Source organism: Xenopus laevis, chromosome 2S, assembly GCF_017654675.1.
Source record: "Xenopus laevis strain J_2021 chromosome 2S, Xenopus_laevis_v10.1, whole genome shotgun sequence".
Lineage (NCBI taxonomy): Eukaryota > Metazoa > Chordata > Amphibia > Anura > Pipidae > Xenopus > Xenopus laevis.
The window spans coordinates 35,985,911-36,010,078 of NC_054374.1; the positions used below are offsets into that span (position 1 = coordinate 35,985,911).

The window sequence follows — 24,168 nt, forward strand, 5'->3', positions numbered from 1 at the left end:
CAGAAAAAAAGGCAAATTATTTAAAAATAACTATAAATAATGACAACCAATTGAAAAGTTGCTTTGAATTGGCATTTCTATAACATACTAAAAGTTAACTTAAAGGATCAGTAACATAAAAATGTTTTAAAAATAATTAGTTTCTTTGCAACGAATAAACAACACCAATACAGTTTTAACTTTTAAATCGCAAAGCTTTTATCGAGAAATGACGTACCGATTCTCTGCATGCGCTCTTCTTCAGAAACGGCGACAGGGCGTCGATCCATTGTGCGGCGCTCGATTTCTCCTCCCTGCCTTCTATAGGAGATAGCCAGGGAGGAGAAATTGAGCACCCCACGATGGATCGTCGCCCTGTCGCCGTTTCTGAAGAGGAGCGCATGTAGAGAATTGGTAAGTAATTTCTTAATAAAAGCTTTGCAATTTAAAAGTTAAAACTGTATTAGTGCTGTTTTTTTGTTGCAAAGAAACATTTAAAAAAAAAAATTCTGTTACTGGTCCTTTAAAGGTGAACCCACCCTTTTAATGTCACTGTTAGGATTCATTTAAGTCTCCCTATTCTACAATGCTTTAGCATAGTTCTGCAATATTAATAGTAACAATTACAGTATTCGAGACAGGGCTGCCCAGTGTTGCACCTTCACTTCATTTTGGGGAATGGCATTACCTTAGGATACGTGATATGATTTGCCCTTAGCTGTAAAGGGGGCTCCCTTCATTAACTTTATCTATGAAATTGGTGATTACATTATTCCAACAGGTAGTAGTTGCCATCCTGTTCAAATAGTAGAAATGGGCAAGATTACACCATGTCCTGCAGGACAACAGACTAGAGTCCTGCATGGAACTAATTTGTTAAACCCAAACCCAACCCGCAACCTGCATACTTACCCGCTTGGACCCACTACCCGAACCGACCCGCAAGTACCTTATCCGCAACCCGGATCCGCGACCCGCTGACCATCAAGAAACAGGAAGTGCTGTCATTGAAAACCGGAAGGGCCATCATTAGAAGTAGGCGTGATCAGAAAAAAGCTGTAAAACAGGAAATTCTCAGAAAAAAGGGAGTAAAACTCGCTATTGAGAAGACTCGCGGCCTTGACCCATGACCCGCAAACCTGGAGAACCGCCGACCATGCGTCTATACCCGCTCCTGAAACTTCTACCTGCAACGAATGAAGTAAAATCGTTCAATCGTACAATAAAATGGTTCAAAACATTCGATTATAAGGATTTAATCGTTCGATCGACCGCAGAATACCCAAATTCAATGAAAAAAGTTCGAATTCGATATTTGAATTCGAAGTATTTAAATTCAATGTTGAATTAAGAAGTATTTTTTACTTCGAAATTTGACCCTTGATAAATCTGCCCCTTAGTATGATGTAGAGAGTGATATTCTGAGACAATTTGCAATTGTTTTTCATTTTTTATTATTTGTGGTTTTTGAGTTAACCTTTTATTCAGTAGCGCTCCGGTTGGCAATTAAAAAGATAGAAAGATGATTAATAAAAAGTAGCAATAACCAATAACGATACATTTATAGCCTTACAGAGCATTTGTTTTTAGATGGGGTCAGTGACCCCCATTTGAAAGCTGGACAGACTCAGAAGAAGAAAGCAAATAATTAAAAAAAAACTATAAAAAATAAATAATGACGACCAATTGAAAAGTTACTTAAAATAAGCCATTCTGTAACATACTAAACGTTAACTGTAAGATGAACCATCCCTTTAAGTATTTATTTTGGCGGTATAGTTTTCCTTTAAATTGTGAAAGAGAGTTTTGTACTTATTCATACATCTTTTTGTGAATATCCTCTAATTCACAGATTCTGCAGTCCTGGACTGAACAAACTGGACCTTTCAGCAAGACTCACACCTTTTAGTCAGTCAGTTGTTTCTTAACTCTTCTTTCTCCACCTGTTCCTCTTGCCTTATTATCTCTCATCTTTCTCTTTTGGTTTGTTCGGGAACCAGTCTGGGTCATTAATTCTGTAAATAATAAACATTTAATAATGTCTTGCCCAAGAACCATGCCATGTACAGTGTAGCCTAGGCACTTTATGGTTTAGAAACCCACTAGATGAAAGGTAAGTGCTTGTATTAGAATGGAAAGCCTTATGGAGTGAGGATGGTTTTATCATTTCTCACTTACATCACATACATGTATTTGGCATATTATTCCAGGGTTATATGTAATATCAATGTAAACATCCTTTATAAAGTTGTGAGATGCTATTATTATAGAGGAGAGATAAAATGAAACAGAAATCAAGGCTCTCTCTTGTATGTAATTCATCTCAATCAGACTAAATGCCATGTTCAGCCCACCCTGGTTGTTTGTTCATTTATTTAATAAAACTGAATATATTTCTTTCCATAAAATACCTAAACCCGTGGAGGCCATTGGATTACGCAAATTACACCTGGCATTTCTCCCTATCACTGGCTTACTATAATTAGTGGCCGCACTCACACATTGGTGTCTGGAGGAGGCAACTCACATCATACCAGCTAAATATACGCATGGCCCGGAGACACCTGACTCTGCTGTTCCAGTGCAAGTTGCAGCCTTATCAAGAATTAATATGTTTGGCAGAGATACTTGGTCCCGGAAAAACCTTCCCGTTGACAGAGGCAAAGACTTCTTTGTTGTAACTATTTGTGCGTGACGATGACAGCAACATCCAATGTGTGAGACCTTGAGGGCAGTTTTTGTATCTATGTAGGAAAGGGATGATTGATACACAAACTCTTGACAGTGAAATTTATTTAATTACCAATAAATTGAAGTGGATGTTTAATTGTAAATTGTTTATATAAAGTAGTGTGTGTGTGTGTGTGTACACACACACACGTATGGGACCTGTTATCCAAAATGCTCCCGATCTTTCCGTAATTTGGATCTTCATACCTTAAGTCTGCTAGAAAATCAAGTAAACATTAATTAAACCCAATAGGCTGGTTTTGCTTCCAATAAGGATAAAGTATGTCTTAGTTGGGATCAAGTACAAGGTACTGTTTTATTATTACAGAGAAAAAGGAAAGTATTTTTTAAAATTTGGTTTATTTGATTATAATGGAGTCTATGGGAGACAACCTTTTGGTAATTCGGAGCTTATATATATATATATATATATATATATATATATATATATATATATATATATATGTATATATATATATGTATATATATATATATATATATATATATATATATATATATATATATATATATATATATATATATATATATATATACACATATACGAGGCTTTCTGGATAATGGATAATCTTTCCATAATTTGGATCTCAATACCTAAAATCTGCTAAAAACAATAAACATACTCATAGTCGATTTGTTTTGCCTCCAATAAGGACTTATTATATAAAAAATTGGATCAAGTACTGGGTATTTTTATTATTAGTACTATTATTATTATTATCAGGGTCGGACTGGAGGGCTCGGGGCCCACCGGTACTGCTGTCCAGCGCCCCACTCCGGACCCCCTGGCCCCCATCTTCGACGCATATGTGCGCATGTGTGCACAGGAGCCGCATGGCGCACATAGGAGTTGCACAGTGCGCATGCGCACAGGAGCCACACAGCGCGCATGCTCGCACAGGAGCCACATGGCGTGCACGGAGCCACACATCGGTGCACTGTGCCGGAAATAGTGTTTCTTTTTATTGGTCCAGGAGATCGGGAGAGTGGGGTCTGGCCCGCCAGGAGCCCATGATGACCGGGGCCCACCGTGTTTTTTCCCAGTGTCCAGCCGGGCCAGTCTGACCCTGATTATTATTATTATAGCAGAGAAAAAGGAAATCAATTTTCAAAATTTGGATTATTTAGATAAAATGTAATCTATGGGAGATGGCCTTTCAGTAATTTGGAGCTTTCTGGATAACGAGTTTCCAGATAATATATCTCATACCATATATATTATTTAATGGCTTAGTTATATATTAAAGGATTTATTTGTGAGCTCCTCAACCTAACATGTATTTTTCAGCATCCTCAGTCGCTGACAGATTTCACCTGCTCTAGTTGGTTGATTCCAGCATAAGTCAGTGGTTTGCAATGCTCTACTGCCAACCAGAACTGTTTGCAGAAAAAATGTTCGGTTGAGGAATCACACTAATATACAATTTGTACCCCAAAAACTGAGAACTCAGAATCCAACCCTCAGAATAACTTCAAATCTTGTGAACCTATGCTATATCCCAACCGTATGTGCTTTACTGTTTATCAGATCCCAAAGGAACAATTTCATTTAAATAATAAAGGAAAAAATGGGTGGAGAGTTATTGGCTGTGTCACTCGCTGAGACTTGTCCTCATCCCACTGGATAATGTTTCTTATAATATGGATCTCCCCAGGCCAAAACATAGTGTTAAAAGAAAAGTATTTTACTATGTTTAAAAGCTTGATTGGCTTGAAAACTATTGAATTGGATTCCCAATTTTGTAAAAAGTAACAGCTGCAAAAAAAAAAAAAAAAAGGACAGAAAATAGTAGTCCAGAAGCACAGTGTTTTACCTTTTTATATTTTCTCAGGCAGTGCTAATGGATACCACTAAAAAAAAACTTTGATCTCTTTTCTACTACACCTTATTTTCAAAAACTGGATTCATTTCAGCTTGGATAATAGTGGTCCAAATCGCTTCTCCCTGCCACTGGGGAGCAAGGCTTCAAAAAGGTGTTTGTGCTCAATGCTAATGCCAAGCAGTCAGAGTTCTGACACCGATGGAAAACTCAAACACATCCTGTTGGACTAACACCTGAATCTGGAATTTTATCAGTTAGGAATCAAGATCAAACTTACAGGAATTCTTCTTTCTTCTCCAGTTCAATAGTTAATATATTTTATATTGCTGCCCAGTGGCGTAACTAGAAGTTACTGGGCCCATAGCAAATTCATTTAGGGCCCCCAACATAACAACTCCTGGGGTGCAGGAGTTCCAAATACCACCTACGATGTCTTACATGAGAAATAAAACCCTGAGTTCTTTCTTGGTCAAATCAGACATAGCTAGTAGCGGCAAGACACAACAACTGTTTAGACCAGAGAAACAGGGTACTTTTCCGTGTTTGACATGTAACTGTTGCTCAAATTGTTAGCGGGGTGATGTTATCCATCACTCACATAAGGGCACCCCTATTAAAATTAAGGGCCACTTTACCTGCTCTTCCTCCTTTGTCATTTATGTGATTAAATGCCCATGTGGTTTTCAATATGTGGGGCAAACTACCCGTATGGTGAAGGAACGCATACGTGAACATAAATCAGCCATTAGGACAAAGAAGCAGGAGCAGGCAGTTGCATGTCACTTTTTGGAAAAGGGACATGGTATACACCAATTGAAATTTCAAGTTGTAGATGGAGTCCCTAAGATGCACCGTCGAGGTGATAGAGTTAAAGAGTTGTTAAAAAAAGAGGCAAGATGGATAAGATTATTGGGGACCCTTTCACCATCAGGTTTAAATAGGGAATATGAATTACACAAAATCTTTCAGTAAATTTCTTTTTAATAGATTTTAAATTGTTTTTATATTTTTCAGACTGGACTGGTGTAGGAAGCATGGACAAGCTTCCACCACATAAAGGAAGAGAACAATTATAAGATGTTGAAATGTATATAATGACACTTTGTAACATTGGGACTGATGTATTAGAAGGGACTTCACCTGTTTGTATTTAAGTACTGAGTAGCCAATAGATGGCGCTATACCAAATTGTATAAAATGTGTTCACTTATGTGCAATCAGTAGCTTGAGGAAAGGCTGGTGTAAGCCTGAAACATTGCTGAATTGTATTCCTGTCTGAGATGAAGCCCTTTAAATAAAGGCTTTTTAAGAAAAAATACTTTGGATGGTGCTGTCTATATACAAAAGTTGCAAAATTTCTGCTGGAAGTGGCTGCCTGAGACGTGCACCTGATTGACACACTAACTCGTTGGTGAGTGCTGACTTTTTATCTACTGGGCCCCCAACATATCCAGAGGTTGCCCTGTTTTACCAATATATGTTGAAATTGCCCTTTATTTGGGCCTCATGGGGCCCCTATATCTCCTGGGCCCCCTGCAGCCGCAGGGTCTGCTACCCCCCCCTGTTGCTGCCCCAAAATGTAGCTTACTAGCAAAAACAGATATGGAAGGATATACAATAGGATATACAACATACAAGTCATCCATTGTGTCTTTACAGTAACTCAATGCATGTGTAACCATAAGTAGCAGGATCAACAGAATGTTAACACAGATGCTTATGTACAAAGCTTGTTTATCTGGCCAGAATAGTAGCAGAAATATGTTGTTTATAATAATCCTTATGAGATATATGAGGGTATATTTTATAGTTCTCAGTATATTCCCTGTCATTATACTCGTATGGGCCTTCTAATATGTTTTGTTTCAAAATGCACCAGTTAATAGTGCCGCTCCCACAGAATCCTGCACTGCAATCTGTTTTTCAAAAGAGCAAACAGATTTTTGTGGGGCTAGACATGTTGTTAGTTTTCCAGGTGCCCTAAGCCATAGGATATTTGCACAGATAAACTTCAGTCACTTCTCCAGTTGCATTGAGTAGAAAAAACAATAGCTTATCTGAACGCAGTTCTATTGTGAAGTGCTGGCTCTTTCTGAAATCACAAGATTGGTCACAATGCACTGAGAGGGCTGTCTACACACCAATAATATATTTTGTATGGTAGAGTGAATTATTTCTAAAGTGCACAGTGTAATTTAGAAATAAAAAGTACACCATTAATGTTCTGGGGATATTATCTATGCAACAGGTAATGTGTTCTTTGATATATGACATATTGTATTGTATGTATTTAAGTTCTTGTCATACATGAAACGAATGTTATATTTTTCCTGCAAGGTGTTCTGTGAAATATTTTACATGAAATTGCATTTATCCTCAGTGGGTCCATAATGGTCTGCTCACAAAACACTGCCAGGGACCCATGTCCTTAGGCAGGGTATGTCAAACATGGCATTTGTCCTATGGCAAAAAAAAAACACCAATCCAAACCATGCCCTGTTCAGGCATGCTTATCAGTACTCAGCAAGACAAGCAATTTTAGCCAAAAATCCACTACAAAACTGTACAGGACGTAACCTAAAAATAACAAAAAGTGGTACAAAGGTGATACCTTTATCTAATGGTGGTATACACATAGAGATCCGCTCGTTTGGCGAAATCGGCAAGCAAGCATATCTCTCCCCAATAACCCCACTTTCTAGGGCCCACAATCTGATCATAATGAAGCAACATGGGCAGTCGCATCAACGAACAGATGTGGTCTGCAATTCGACAGGATTTTTTTATCCCTGCACGATTGACATCTGCCCGACTCTTGGCCAGATATTGATCAGGGAAGCCCTTCGGAGGGCCCCACGCACGGGCCAATAAGGTGCCGACTCGGTCTGAGTATGGCCATCTTAAAATAATCAGAACATTTTAGTTGCTTTTTCAAGCCAAACTAATATCTTCTGAAAGCTTGCTATAATTATCTTAGTTATCCAATAACGGTATCACCTTTATACCACTTTTTTTATCTTTGTTTGCCCCTGTGACGACTTTACCTGACATAACCTAAAGTGTTCCCACTTTTGAATCGGTAATATTGGAATGTCTTTGGATATTTGCTCATGCGTCATTTTGGTTGGAAAATGGTAAACTACATTTCATACCTACATAATAATCCAATTAAATCAGATATTGCTTTGGTTGCATAGGGAATATATTCTGTTATTCCTGCATCTGTGACCCTTCTACAGTGTTAATGCCGGCTCAGCACTGATTGATCTCTCCTGCAGACAGGACGGCTGCCAGCATTGCACTAAATAAACATTCCTTGCAGGTGCCTTGACCTGAGCTCTTTGATGTCCTCAGTTTGGCTATACAGTGGATATTCTCAGAGAAGTCATCTGCAGGCTAAATGCATGGATTCCTGACCACGAAGGTTTCAGTTTTCACTAAAGAAACACTTGGTGGTATTTACAAGGCGATGAACAGTGAGCAATGCAAAAACCTCTAAAATGAAAAGCATTTACAACTGTGGTATAAAGGAACTGTCCCAAAATATTGAAAGTCTAACGCCCTATTGGTACAGACACAGAGAACTAATGGCTAACAACAGGGCTATTAACATTATCTAGAAGAACATAAGGCAGTAATCATGGATTTAAAAAAAAACCCCTAGCATTGGCCTAGCATTTTCTTTCGATTATACTTATTTAGGGCAACCATTACAATTGGGCTCCATCCTCCAAGCAGTCCCAACTGTGTCCCCTAGGATGTAGGCCTTCTAACTAAAGGTGGCCATAGACGTAGAGATCTGCTCGTCCGGCAATGTCGCCAAATGAGTGGATCTCTCCCCGATAAGCCCACATTGAAGAATGACCCAGGGGTAGAGAAGAGAGAGCGACAGACCCAGGGGTAAAGAAGAGAGAGAGAGAGAGACCCATGAGTAGAGAAGGGAGAGACCCAGGGGTAGAGAAGAGAGACCCAGGCGTAGAGAAGAGACACCCGGGGTAGAGAAGAGAGAGAGAGAGCCTGGTTTAGATTAATAAGGCAGGTCACTGCACTATTTAAGACTGTATTTCAGTGCACCTTTTAATACTGGGAGTCACTGAACCATTTAATTCTGGGAGTCACTGTACCATTTAATGATGTGGGTTACTGTATCATTTAATGGTTTAAGCCACTGTGCCATTCAGTTGTTCAACTCAGAGTGCCATTTAATGTGTGAGTCATTGTGGAATTTAATACAGAGAGTCACTGTAAAATATAATCCTGGAAATCAATTTTTGTAAAAAAAAAAAAAAAACACCCAGTGCATAAAAAGTGAAAAACAAAAGTGCAAAGGGTGCCCAACAGCTTTTCGTTAAGAGGGGTAGGAAAAGCCAACCTATTGGCAAAATCTCCCCAACCCCAAACCAAAAGGCCTTAAAAAGGTTAGGGGTCTTCATATCTTTTACCACCGCAAGGTTTTGGGGGACATTTTTGTTCTTTGGATGCCCCTCTCTGCAAGGATCCCCCTACAGCCAAAAGGCTTTTAAGGGCTCCAGTCTTGAATCCAAAGGTTCTGAAGTCTCTTCAGAAATAACACACATGGAATTCTTTACTCTGAACTCCATTATGTAGCACAGGACATTCCCAGCTTCCTCCTCAGAGCAGGGTTACCACTGGAGTGATTTGATTGCTTCACATTTCTTGAGGAATGATTTCCCCTCTATGGTAGCAGTAAAGTGCCTAAAGGCCGAGGTGTCCTCAAACACCCAATGAATCCAGCCGTCACTTGACCTATTAAGAGATTAATGTTGAACATCGCAGTGCTATTAATATTATATATCACTGAACCATTTCATGCTAGGAGTTAGAATGCCAAGTGATGTTGTAGGTCACTGTATCATTTAATATTGTGAGACACTGTGCATTTAATGCTGGGAGTCACTAAGTATTTTAATGCTAGGTGCCACTGGGCTTTTTAATGCTCAGATTCACTCTACTGTTTTTGATCTTTAAAAGTCGGCATGACCTATTCAATTCTTAGTTTGCCACCGAATCATTTTATTGAAACAGCAACTGGAGAGATTTGTTGCGCGTGGTTACATTTATAACTCATGGTGATCTGGCTTAATCACAGTAAAATGCCTCCCTTCGCATTTTAAGCAAGATTGAGCTGGTGAGTAATAGGTCTTTACTTGTGGTGATGTTAATGGTTTACTATGGCAAGACATTTGTCACCCTGGCAGCGATGTTTTAACAGTAGGTGACAAGTCTTCCCATGTGTCATCACCCTTAAAACTAGGTGGTCTCAAAAGTGGGTGTATCCACAAGGCTTAAGCTAGGGCCAGACGATATGGATTCTACCCAGGCAGAGAATCGGCTGCAAAGCCACTCCCCTTCTCTTTTCTGTAGGATTTCAGCCCAAAATGCAAAATGTTGCATTTCAGCACCAAATTCCTCCTCCATGTTTGCCTGCACCAAAGACAATTCTTTTGGGTGAAGGCAGGCAGGGGCATAGGAGCAGTGGGGGAGCGGATTCTCTTCCCGTGTTTCTCCACAATAGTCTGGCCCCAGTCAAAAAGTTTCATGCTGTGCACCACCCATTCATATTTTTTGAGTCACTTTAACCACCAAACGTATTGCATTGCTGTCATAAAAAACATGTAATGTGAAACTCTTTTGAGCAGTCAGTGGATACATTTGAGGTAACTGTAGCTGTTTGCCCCATGACTTGTTGAATATAATTACTATACCTATATCTAGCTCTCTCTAGATCAAGGGTGTCCAAACTGCGGCCCAGGATGCATATGAATGCGGCTCAGCTTGAAACGCTTGGTTCCTGAAGAAATAGGAGGAGGGGGGGAGTCTGCCCATTGCCCAGTTAGTAATAATAATATAATAATAAGTCTATTTAATATCCAGGTGTCCCATATTCCAGTGTATAGCTCCATTTGGTTATCCAACTGGCATTGTAGTTCTTTTCTGTGTATTTTCTTTACTTTTACAAATCAAACGTGTTTTTGTGTATGTCATGTGTGGCCCCAGACAATTTTATATTTTTCCAATGTGGCCCGGCGAGCCAAAAGTTTGGACACCCCTGCTCTAGATCTATAGATATACCTGTTTTTTCTAAACATACATATTATTAAGTGACCCCAATGAATTGAAACATGATTATCTTTCAATGGGAAATGGAGTAACATTTGCAGGAAACATAGTAATATTTGTAATTTATGAACTGAATGATGCATTTGATTAATTTGGCAATGTTGTCCTTTTATTAGAATGTTTTTAATAGACCTACTCATGTGCTGTTAATTGGTACGTTAATTACGATGACGAACCTTGTGGGAAGAAGGGGAGTTCCCTTTGTTGGTAGGAAGTACGAAACGCGTTAGATCTTCGGCTGTTTGTCGAACCTTGTGGGAAGAAGGGGAGTTCCCTTTGTTGGTATAAGTTGTTTGATTGAACAATGGATACTTAGGTTGCTGAGGAAGTACAAAACGCGTTAGACCTTCGGCTGTTTGTCTTTTTAATTGAATGTAACAATAATAAACATACATTGAACTGAGCGATCCTTGATTCCTGGAGTGCGCTGCAATGTCCGGTTTTCTTGGTGAGATCCTTAGCTACGGACTTGGGAGGCAGCACCCGGGTGACACCACAAAGTGGGGTCAGCTTTGTTACAGGTGGATATGCCTGGAATTATAAGAGCAGGGTTTAGGGTCAAGAGCACCCGAACCACTTGAACTGAACAGTGAGCGGCTATTGGGCCCAGAGGGTTATAACTGGATTGGTGGATGAGAAATATACATGAAAAAAACTCCCAAGAAGGGGGCTGGATATTTGTATATATATTTACTGTATACAGCTTATCTGACTGATGCATGTACATCAGTTCAGAGTATACGGCACATTACACTGCTCTGTGTTGCAGCCAAGCATAATGTTTAGTGAGCACATGTGAAATACATTTAGCTAGAATGAGTATGATTCACATTGATCTATGATATCTGTTATGTCCCCACATACTGTAGCTAAACATCCTTCAATAAAATTAAATGATTTTCATGATTGCCTTGAAAGTATCTCAGTATCTGCACAAACATCCCTGCAGTATGTGTATCATGATCTGACTTTAGTTATAGCGTAGATGTGCTTTATAAGAGAGGACACTAATGCTCCAGCAATAAATCTTAGTTATGTAAAATGTTAGATGCTTATGGGAGCAGGGCTTTCTAAACATGGAAAGGCTGAAGCTATTTCAGGAAGCAGTGACAGTGCTGAGAAGGCTGCAATCATTTGGCAAGCCCGGCTGAGGTCAGAGTGACGTCAAGTGAACCCAAGGCTGCCAGATAAAATCCCTCAGTCCAAGCTGAAGAGGCACCAATCCCTTAAAAGGGGTGGTGGCACAAGCCTCACAAGCACTGAAGGCTCCCACAATCGTGACTTTGAAAGGGACTTTGAAAGGGACTTTGAAAGGGACTATGTTCCATGAAATAGATTGTGGTCAAACAGCAAGTAAGACAAACCTTCTGATTAATCAAATCAATATCCTCTGCACTTTGAGCTGTACAAACAGGAGCACTGCCAACTGCATCAGGTTCTAATTATAACACTAAATAACAACACTAATAAAGCACACCCTATATTTCATAAACTACTATACACAGGGCCTCCATTAGAAATCACCGGGCCCTGTACAACAAAATTTTCGTGGCCCCCTGGGTCCCGAGTCCCCCACCCCAGCCCCCAAGCCCCACCCCAGATCCCGCCCACTCCACACAACAGTTAAAAGACCACACAGACATCAGTGCTAAAAAAGGTAACCCCCCCACACACACAAGTTATAAAATGCTATTGATGGTCAGGGCCCCCTTATAAGTTAAAAAATTGGTGGTCAGGGCCCCCCTTACAAGTTAAAACAAAAAATTGGGGCCCCAAATTTTTTTTTTTTTAAAAAACAACATTAGTGCCAGGAACCCCCTTACAAGTTAAGATAAAATTGGGTCCCCAAAGAATATTTTTTTAAAAAAACATTAGTGCCAGGGCCCCCCTTACAAGTTAAGATAAAATTGGGTCCCCAAAGAATATTTTAAAAAAAACATTAGTGCTAGGGCCCCACTTACAAGTTAAGATAAAATTTGGGCCCCGAAGAATATTTTTAAAAAAAAAACATTGGTGGCAGGGGCCTATAGAATATTAACATAATACATTGGTGGCCAGGGGATTTAAAAAATAAAAAAAACACAAATTGTTGTTCAGTAGAATTGAACTCATGGCTTCAACTTCACCTCCTTTTGTGACTTTGGGTCTTTTCTGCTTCAGGGCTTCAATTTCAGCTGTTTTCGTTTCTTCAGGTCTTTCCGCCGCTTTGGGAGTTCAGCTTCGGCTGTTTTCGTGGCTTTGAGTCTTTATGGCGCTTCGGGACTTCGGGTTTTCGGCACTTCCGCATTTCGGCTGCTCTGGACTTCGAAAATGGCCACAGGCTTCAGCGTTTTCAAGGGGGCCCCAGCTCTTTCGAAAAGTTCAGCACTGCCGGGCCCCTCTTCAGGCCCGGGACACTTGTACCCCCTGCCCCCCCCCCCCCCGATGGCAGCCCTGACTATACACTATTAAGTAGACATGAAGAGACATTGTTCCTTTTAGTGCTGGCAGAGAATTAAGGTGATCTTAATTATCCTTTTTTTGTATGATATTCACACAGGATTCTGGTAGTGTACTATTGTACTTTGCAATTGGTTTTTATCTTTATTCTTTGTCTATTTCAGAATCATTTATCATCCTGTTCTGCAACTATAGATCAGAACAGGACAAGGTCCCACATTCCTTAGCAACCAGGTAGTAGTTTAAATGACTAACTGGAGATGGAAAATAAATGGTCCTAATATAAGAATGAATGATGTACAACAAAGAAAACAAATACGATTGTGATAAATGAAACAGATATAGAAATTACAGGTTTTATTTAAAGGTCATGTTGATTTTAAAAATAAGCTTTAGTATGGTGTAGCCAGTAGTATCCTAAGACAAATTACAATTGGTTTTCATTTATGTGTTTTTTTTAAATTATTTATTGTTGTACTTAAATCATAATGTACATTTTCAGCAGCTCTTGGGCTTGGAATTTAAACTCCAGTTCATTTCTCTAGCAACGAAGCTGTTGCACACTCACAAAAACTCACATAAATGCAAAGATGCAAGACATGCATACACTAATAAACATACATGTACACTCATATCACCTTTCAGCACCATAGTTGTTCATATCAGCCCCTCTCTAACAAGTCTGTTATAACATATAACTATTTTGGTGTATAATATATATGGGGGCAAATTCCCTAAAGGACGATTTTGCCACACTTTGCGCCACTTCGTCAGGTGCAAAGGGGCAATGTTATGGAAAATTTGTGAATTTGTGGAGTAATGATCGTTTGCCTGAGTGAAAATGTGCCTGACGAAAGGGCACGTAATTTTGTTAGCGATGTACTCTTTCGCTAGAGAATTGTCCTCTATGCCTGTTAGTAAATTGGCAATCTCCCTGCGGATTGGATTTCTGGCAAATTTTCGCAAGCAGCGGCCACTTCGCCCTTTAGTAAATCTGCCCCATTGAAAGAGTGGTGATGTGCGGGCTGGCCTGATGCCCGCTGGTCAGGCATTGGACAAAATATTCGCTGCGTCTGCATCTGACAGTCGTGTCTTGGCAGATCAACGCTGCAACTTCATCCGACATTTCTCTCTTACCTTATTTCCGTCGCATGCAATTTGTTGTAGCTCGTTGGATTGTGCCGAAAAAGTCTGTGTAGTCCTACCCTAATTCTCACTTCTGATAACCCATTATTTCAAAATGCCTTATTCAGTGATGTCCAGCTTGTAGCCTTTCCATGTCCTAGACCTACAACATCCTAATCCCTATAGCAGCCAAATGGTTCTTTTAGAAGCAGTTTAGCAACAACCGGCCTCACTACTTACCATGGTACAATCCTAAATATATAAAAAGCTTTATTAAACTGACCTCTTGCCATTGAACCTAAATGAAGTGAAGCATACCCTTGTACAAGTTAGCCATTTTATATTTAATGAAATCTCTGGTTGTATTTTCCCACTAGAACACTGTACTGTCCTCCCACTCTTTCTGTTAAAACCAAAGGTTATGTGTTAAGTAACCAAGGTCCATTGCACAAGAAATGTTGCATAATTCTTAGCTTGGAACAAGGAAAGACCTTGCAGCTGGACTGCAGAAAAAAGGTCCATCCAAACAGGCACTTTGAAATGGATACTTGCCTCCTGTATCTGCAGCACATACGTCAATCAGGTTTTGTATTTCAAAAGCAGTTAGATAGTTGAATGTCACAGTACAGGTATGGGACCTTTTATCCAGAATGCTTAGGTCTGAGGGCTTTCCAGATAATGGATGTTTCTGTAATTTGAATCTTCATAGCTTAAGTCTACTAGAAAATAATTTAAACATTAAATAAAACCAATAGGCTTTTTTTTGCCTCTAATAAGAATTAGTTGTATCCTAGTCTAGTTCAAGTACAAGCTACTGTTTTATTATTACAGAGAAAAAGGAAATCATTTTTTAAAATGTTGATGATTTGGATAAAATGGAGTCTATGGGAGACCTATATGTTATTTCTGAGCTTTCTGGATAACAGGTTTCCGGATAATGGATCCCATGCCTGTATCTTCAAGGCTGCGGAGAAGGACAATTTAGTCAGTCTCCATAGTAGCATAGTTTGGGTCCCTCATGTCCCTGTCCCAGGACAATCCTGATATTTACCACTAAAGACCAACTGAAATATTTATCTTATTCCTGTCTACCTTCTAATTGATCCATAGCTGAAATGTTCTCCAGTTTCCTTAGGGAAGGAACAATTCCTTTCTAAATAACCAGTGGTATAGTTACTTGGCTATGCTGATGTTCTTTGGCCATTGATATAGACTGAAGCTAGTGATTGGAGCACTACACTACAAAAGGGACTAGCATCACCCCAGTCTACATGTACTGTACATACACACGCATCTTAGTATTTTATAAATTCTGATTTTCTACTAAAGATTGCAATTTTTCTAAAGACTATTTTACAGATACACTTTAAACAGAGACATAAGGGCTCATTTATAAATACAAGTGCAAAACTGCATGCTTGAGCTTAAACTGCATTTACAGGGTACTTGCGTCATTCATGCTACTGTATGTTTGCACCTTGCATCAAAATCCAGTTTATTTCCCTTTGTCCAATAAGGTCCAGAGTACAGGTTACCTACATGTTACCTACATGGAAGGAGCTGTTTCTATCAGGGCTCCCTCTGCATGTTGCACTTAGACACACAACTGCACCTTAGAACTGGATATCCACCTCAGGCCTGATAGTTGTAGAGACCTACCAACGACACCATAGAGTGGGGAGTGGGGAGTGCTGGCTTTCTAATTTGCAGACATCAGTTACAGAGCTGCGCTACTGCAATACAGGTATGGGATCTGTTATCCGGAAACCCGTTATCCAGAAAGCTCCGAATTAAGGAATGGCTGTCTTCCATAGACTCCATTTTATCCAAACAATCCAAATTTTTAAAAATGATTTCCTTTTTGTCTTTAATAATAAAACAGTACCTTGTACTTGATCCAGTGGCGAAACTACCAGGGGAGCAGGGGGTGCGAGCAGGCCAGGGCCCGCACCCCCTCAGGGCCCCCCTGGCAGCCCGCGCCACTGAAATGCGGGCCGAAAATACGCATACGGAGGGGGTGGGGGGCCCGGCTGTGCGTCACGCACCAGGGCACGCCCCCCTCTAGTTACCTTACTGACTTGATCCAAACTAAGATATAATTAATCCTGATTGGAAGCAAAACAAGCCTATTGGGTTAATTTAATGTTTACAGGATTTTCTAGTAGACTTAAGGTATGAAGATCCAAATTACAGAAAGTTCCGTTATCCAGAAAGCCCCAGGTCGCAAGCATTCTGGATAACAGATCCCATACCTATACTCCAATAGATCCTCCTATCTCCAGCTGTTCTGCATCTCTCTCTTATCGACACACCCTTGTGCAACATGAGGTTGCAACATACATGCAAAGTAGAATCACACACAGCATTAAAACATTGTAGAGAAGAGAGTAGAGAACTGGCCATCGACGCAAAGATCCGATTGTACGAATCATCGTACGATCGAACTTTCCCATCTCCCGACCTGCCACTAACCATTCAGATCAAATAAAGTAGTAAGAAGAGATCAGCCGATGTTCTGCCCCTGACAGCAATCGTATGACAGTTATGTCCGACCAAAGCTAGTGACAGTCTCCCACTGAAAATCATACGATCGGCAATACATGCAGAGATACTATACGCTTATGACAGAAATATTTTAACCTTTCCGATCGGCCAAACGACCGATCTCCACCGGACTAAAAATGACGGAACTCTCCTCACACGGTCCGAAAATTGTACAATACGATCAGATCTTTGCGTCTATGGCCAGCTTAACTCTGAACCTCTGGGCTTTATCTACTCAAGGTGAAATAAAATGAATATGTTATATACAGTGTATATATATATATATATATATATATATATATATATATATATATATATATATATATATATATATATATATTTATATATATTTATATATATTTATACGTATATATATAATATATGAATAATAAATAGTTGCTGATATATATGTCTTTTTAAAAGCTGACATGACGTTCCTTAGCTGGTTTGGTTCTTTGGAAGGGCTCCATCTGCTGTGTGCATAATGGAATAGCAGAAAGATATGTAGCCTTGCTTAGAATTGGTCATTCGATAACATACAAAAAAAAAGTTAACTTTAAGGGAATGTGAATCCTTTTTTGTATTATTTTTTACTGTAATACATTCCTGGAAGCAGAATACTATCATACTTGTGGATATGCATCCTTCTGCATCTGAATATCATTGACAGATTGTGCTCTCCCATCCCCCTCCCCGTGTGCCTCGATCTCTTTCCTCCCTCGCCTCCTCTCGCCCATCTTCTTGCCTTTTTTTAGATTGATGGCTTTGGTATCGTTTCAGAATGACTCCTGCTGTATAAAATGTAGCAATCTCATCTCAGATTTCCTGAAACCCAGAATGGAAGAATAAAGAGCATACATTCCTGAAATTCCTGATCCTGCACTCTGGGCTGAGTTATATGACAGTTTAGCAGTACAGTCATGGAAAGAAAAAAGCTACAACTAATTCTTTAATTTCTCTCTGCAAAACTCACTTTCCTTAGGCTTTATGCTATAGTACATCAGGTATTTATGATTATTAGCATAGCCATACCACAATGACCCCAGACCACAAGCATTTCTTGGAGCAGTGCTATGCAACTTTTTCAGTGCACTAGGCCAATTCATACCACATGTTCAAGGGCCTGCTGCTTTTGTGAACACCTAAGGAACACAAAAATAACACAATGCGTCTGAAGGACTCCAGCTGGACAGCCATAACTTAGAGCAAGTTGCACCTCTGATCCACCTCCTGCCATTTCCAGTACACCCTGCACCTCTCCTGGCTGCCAGTTTGAGATTGCCCAACCAAAGAGACATAAGGCTCTTTAACTACCGGTGGGTCAGGGTGCAAAATACATATTCAAATCTGTTGTTTTTCCATATTTACCATCCCATCCATGGTGAGTGTCCAAAGGTTCACTGTTAAATGGAGCCCAAGGACCTGATTTTGTTTTTGATAAGAAGAGGTCTAGATCTGACAGTTAGTGTTTAGTGAATGAGCACTAAGGAAGCACAGGACCTGACTTTATTCCCCTTATTTGCATTCTTGGTCTTCATGAGTGACCCCTACTGGGTAATTTACTAAGTACAGAGAATGGTGCAGAGTATAGAAATGGCCACAAAGAGCCACCGTGCTCCTATCCTGCCCACACTCAACTTGCTTTTCATTCAGACACATTAGGGAGCAGCAGATACCTATACTCACTGGTTTTTTATAGCCCAACTGAACTACAGCTCTGTTCATTGAACTGAATTTAATGTAGAACAAAGTACAGAATCACCTGTTCTGTAAAGAAGGGGTCAGATTTTTGTAGGGATGCACCGAATCCAGGATTCAGTTTGGGATTCGGCCAGGATTCCACTTTTTCAGCAGGATTCGGCCGAATCCTTCTGCCCGGCTGAACTGAATCCAAATTTCTAATTTGCATATGCAAATTAGGGGAGGAGAGGGAAATCACATGACTTTTTGTCACAAAACAAGGAAGTAAAAAAAATTTCCCCTTCCCACTCCTAATTTGCATATGCAAATTAGGATTTGGATTTGGTTCGGTATTCGGCCAAATCTTTCGCGAAGGATTCGGGAGTCCAGCCAAATCCAAAATTGTGGATTCGGTGCATCCATAGATTATTTACTGTGGGGAAAGTTTATTAATATGCACTGTTATAGTAACTAAGGTGGCCATACACGGAGATATCTGCTCGTTTGGCAATGTCGCCAAACCAGCGGATCTCTCCCCGATGTGCCCACCTTGAGGTGGGCAATATTGGGCTGATCCGATCGTGGGCCCTAGGGCCCAACGATCTGATCCTAACGATGGCTAACGGGCGGTCGGATCGCTGGACCACATCAACGAACAGATGCTGCGACAATCCGACGGGATTTTTGGTCCCGTCCAATCAACATCTTCTTTCGGCCAGATAACGATTGGGGAAGCCCGTCGGAGGGCCCCATACATGGGCAGCTTTTATCGGCCCATGTATGGCCACCTTACGAGGAAATTACATTGTATTTCTTGCCTTAATGCCAATAAACCACCCATATTATCTTACTATACAATATCTATACTATACTGTTCCTTGAAATGTTTCCTTCAATGTGCAGGGGCTGTGTTTTTCTCATGTGTTTTACCTATGATAGTAAAAAAAAAATAACATTCAATAAGGCACTGAATGGAGCAGCCTTCACCTGTCGGTGCACACATGAAGGAGCGGATTGGCATCTTGTGGTGCTTTAGGCATGCCACGGTCAGATACTGGAATACACAGCACAGAATTGTAGAGATTGGGGCATTTAGTTAACATTTACTTCAACTAAGAAAGAGCCAATACAGTTATTATTATTCTGAAAATAGATAGGTATGAGATCCGTTATCTGGAAATCCATTATCCAGAAAGCTCCAAATTACGGGAAGGCTATCTCCCATAGACTCCATTTAAATTTTTAACAATAATTTCATTTTTCTCTGTAATAATAAAACAGTAGCTTGTACTTGACCCTAACTAAGATATAATTAATCCTTATTGGACAATCCTATTGGATTTAAATAATGTTTAAATGATTTTTATGTGACTTAAGTTATGAAGATCCAAATGACAGAAAGACCCCTTATCCAGAAAACCTTCGGTCTCCAGCATTCTGGATAACAGGTCTGCATCCAGGCCTAGATCTATAGTGAAAGCCAATGCCAGCAGAAAGGCTACTTCCACTACAGTCTATAAAGTAGTGGAAGGTGTGAACCATCTGCATAAATTAGTTTACTGTAAATTTTTAAACGGAAAGCAAATGGTTTTTATAATAGTTGGTGCTGGAGAGATGCACATGTGCAATTATTACCTATTAAAGGAATAATAAACTATAAGGGGCAAATTAACTAAAGGGCAAAGTGACTAACGCTGGCGAAAATTCGCCAGTATGACGTAATTTTGGTACTTTGACTATTTACTATTAACGGTCGCTGGCGTAACTTCGCTAGCGAAGGAGACAGACTCTAGCAGTACTTCGCTCCCTAACGTCAGGCGAATTTGCGCTCTGGCGATTGGACATAACTATGTAAATTCACTAAGATGCGGATTTTACTGAACGTTACCTCTTGCGCCAGACTTGCCTTCGCCACCTTAGACCAGGCGAAGTGCAATAGAGTAGATAGGACTTCCTCTATAAATTTTCTAAGTCCCAAAAAACGCTAGCGAATTTTCCTTTTTTCAGGATGATAGGCTGCAAAAGAGCGTAAATTTTTTTTGGGGTAACCGGCTTCCCCCCTACAGTTCCTAACAAATGGCACATAGACTACACACTGGGCTCATGTATAGGGCAATATAACAACTCTATTTTATTTTATTAATGTTTCCTGGGCTTGTGTAGTGTAATGTATTTGCTGCTACATATACTTTAACTTCCCGCCGCATGCAGATTAGGCAACGCTAGCGCAACTTCGATTCGCTTGGCGCAGTAACACTAGCGCAACTTCACCTGCGTTCGGCTCCCTGGACGCAACTTCGGATTTCAGTGAATTTACGTTTTCCTGGCAAATCTACGCCTGGCGAAGTGTTGTGCTTTGAGCGAAGCAGTCGCTGGCGAATTTTTGGAGGTTAGCGAATTTGCCCCTAAAAATTAATATGGCTAGAAATGCCATATTTTATATACTGAATTTATTGAATCAGCTTTAAGGTTCAGCATCTCTATAGTAGTAATGATTCAAGCCTTCAAAGTTGTCACAGGAGTTTCTATCTTGGATTTTGTTAGGAGTGTCTGTGACACTCACATGCTCAGTGGGCAGCTGTTGAGAAGCTAAACTTTAGGGGTCGTCGCATATTATCAAGCAGAAAATGAGGTTGGTCTGTAATATAAGCTGATGCTACAGTGCTGTTTCAATTCTGATGCTAATTGTGCTGGTTTCTGAGTTATTTACTAATAAGTCTTTAATTGTGACATATTTATATCCAGAATAACAATATATATTAGTATATTACTACCAATCATATGTTATTTACATACATACTGTACATACATATCATTAATACATATCATATGTTTTTTACCCAGAGATGATTCCAATTGCCATATTGGAGTCAGGAAGTATCTTTACCCATTTGAGTCATATTGGAGACATGTGGGTTGTTCCCGATTTCCTCCGTACTCGAGCAACCCCCCCCACCCAGGCTCCATGTGTGTGCACAAAGACTACAGAGTCTTTGTGTGCACGTTAAGCCTCATTGTGGTTTAGGGTGGCTCCGGCTACCCCCTGCACCCCCAGTAGTTACACCACTTTTTTTTTAAAATAATAAAGTTATTTCTTTACTCAAAACAGATACTGAAACACCAGGCCATAGAGTAGTTGTGTGCCCTGTGTGGGGTTTGGTACCATTAGTACTTGCCAGGCAAAAAATACAAAATAAAGTGGGTAGTAGTACAACAGTAGCATTATACAACGGTTTGGTTAAAATGAATTATACAGTATAAAAGCAATAAGATGTACACCTGGCATACTTCTCATGCAACATTGGTGGCACCTGTGAAGAGTAATAAGATTACAAAGTATCATTATATCGTGTCCATTCCAGTTCACTCTGTAGGGAGTGTTATCCATCTTACATTTGTCCCAAGAAGACCAGATTTTGTTGCTAGAGTCTTCTAGTCAGATACGTGTCAGTCAGTGACCCTAACCCTATAGGCACTTCTTGTAGAGCCAGCAATTTAGGGTTTTTGAGAATCTGCCTTTTAGAGAGAGCAGTTTCATTGGAAACTTGGTATCAACAGCCTAAAACTGCTCAGAAACCACTAAAAATAGAAATGTAATAATGGCAAAAGTGTCCACAGATCTCTCCAAATAGATATACATCACTTCCTTCTTTAGATCCCCTATAAGTGAGGAGCTATGAGGGAATACTGGGTCTCATCCTAAGCTTCAGTTTTGCCTGACCTCAAATACAGAGATTCAATTACTATAAAAGTAGCACTGGCTAATTCTTACTGTATTACTGTATTATTACTGGCAATTTATTCTTAGGATGTGTGTGCCGGGCCATCCCCTGTAGAAAAACCTTTGGAGGGGCCAAAGCTGAACGTTCATATATTCATATTTTAAAAAGTAGTTTTTAAGCATCAGTATCACTTTAATGGGATACTGTCATGCATGGGAAAAAATATTTTTTTCGAAACGCTCCAGCAGACTTCTGCACTGAAATCCATTATATTTAATTTTGAAATCTAAAATGGGACTAGACAAATTGTCAGTTTCCCAGCTGCCCCTAGTCATGTAACTTGTGCTCTGATAAACTTCAGTCACTCGTTACTGCTGTACTGCAAGTTGGAGTGATATCAACCCCCCCCAGCAGCCTAACAACAGAACAATGGGACGGTAACCAGATTGCAGCTCCCTAACACAAGATAACAGCTCCCTGGTAGATCTAAGAACAGCACTCAATAGTAAAATCCAGGTCCCACTGCGACACATTCAGTTACATTGAGTAGGAGAAACAACAGCCTGCCAGAAAGCAGTTCCATCCTAAAGTGCTGGCTCTTTCTGAAAGCACATGACCAGGCAAAATGACCTGAGAAGGCTCCTACACACCAATATTACAACTAAAAAAATACACTTGCTGGTTCAAGAATGAAATTTTATATTGTACAGCGAATTATTTGCAGTGTAAACAGTGTAATTTAGAAATAAAAAGGACATCATAAAAATCAAGACAGAATCCCTTATGGTCAAGTTATGTCGCCTTTCTTAAACCACAGAGGGTAAAACACGCAAAATACACCACCATTTTGCACCATTATAAATATCCTCTGGTATGTTATTCCAGCTTCATAACTGGGAGAAAATACATTGGCGGATATCATCTGCAATTTCATTGGTTTGCAATGGTGCAGATGTTTTGCGTGCTGTGTTTTAACTGTTTTGACAAAATCCCCTCTTTGTTGTTTCCCGAAAGCAATGTAACAGAAGTCAGGTCACCTCTTTGTTTCAGGAGCCAGAGGCAAGAGTGCAGAGAATGTGAACAGCCAGGCATGTACTGCATATAAGGTTCTCTTAGCAATTAATTAAAAAAATATGCTGCTCTTTTCTTTTCTAATTCCTATAACCTACGTAGCTGTGTTGTTTTGAATATGTGTATAAATATCTGTGACAGACATCACGTCACTAATGGTGGCCATACACGGGCAGATAAAGCTGCCGATATCGGTCGTTTGGACCAATTTGACAGCTTATCTGCCCGTGTATGGGGGCTTCGGACGGGTCTTCCCGATCGATATCTGGCCACGATATCGATCGGGAAGGTCATATGGCCGAACGTTCGAATTACCCCCAATATAGCCATGCAGTTAGTGGCATATCGGGGAAAGATCCGCTCGTTTGGCGATGTCGCCAAACGAGCGGATCTTTGAGTCTATGGCCCCCTTAATATCTGTGCAGCAATTGCACTCATATCCAGGGCAGGATTTATAAATTGTGCACTCCTAGGCCACCCAGCTGCTCACACCCCAACCAGGCCCCAGTCCGCACTTACCTCCAGTACCAACTTCCAATCACCGCAGCACATCAACCACTCACAACCCACTCCTGCACGATCTTCTTTAATGTGGACTAGGTGAGTAACAGATTTAAATGTCTGTCAAAATCTTGCCCATTCCCCAGTGCAGCTGCCTTCAGACTTCTACCACCCTAGTCCCAGACCTTCGGGGCTTGCCCACAAATTCACACAGGAGTGAGGAAAATAAAAATTATTTATTTACAGTATATTCAATGATCTTCTGCATGAGCAAGAAAGGTAAGAATGTTTGTTAATGTTTGAAACCTTCCCCCCCCCCATTCTGACCTAAGGGGGGATTTTTTAACCTATACCATACACAGACTTAAGTTTAGCAAGCACTTTTTTATCTGCAA

The 24,168-nt window shown here is 40.1% G+C and overlaps 1 long non-coding RNA gene across 1 annotated transcript; it reads right to left on the bottom strand.

The window, feature by feature from the left end:
* Window positions 1-1,016: 1,016 nt before the first annotated feature.
* LOC121400484 lies at window positions 1,017-23,928 on the bottom strand. The gene is made up of 3 exons (XR_005965764.1): window positions 23,792-23,928; window positions 1,882-1,994; window positions 1,017-1,166 (listed from the first exon to the last, which is right to left on the bottom strand). It is a non-coding gene; the product is annotated as an uncharacterized LOC121400484 (long non-coding RNA).
* Between the last annotated feature and the right edge of the window lie 240 nt (window positions 23,929-24,168).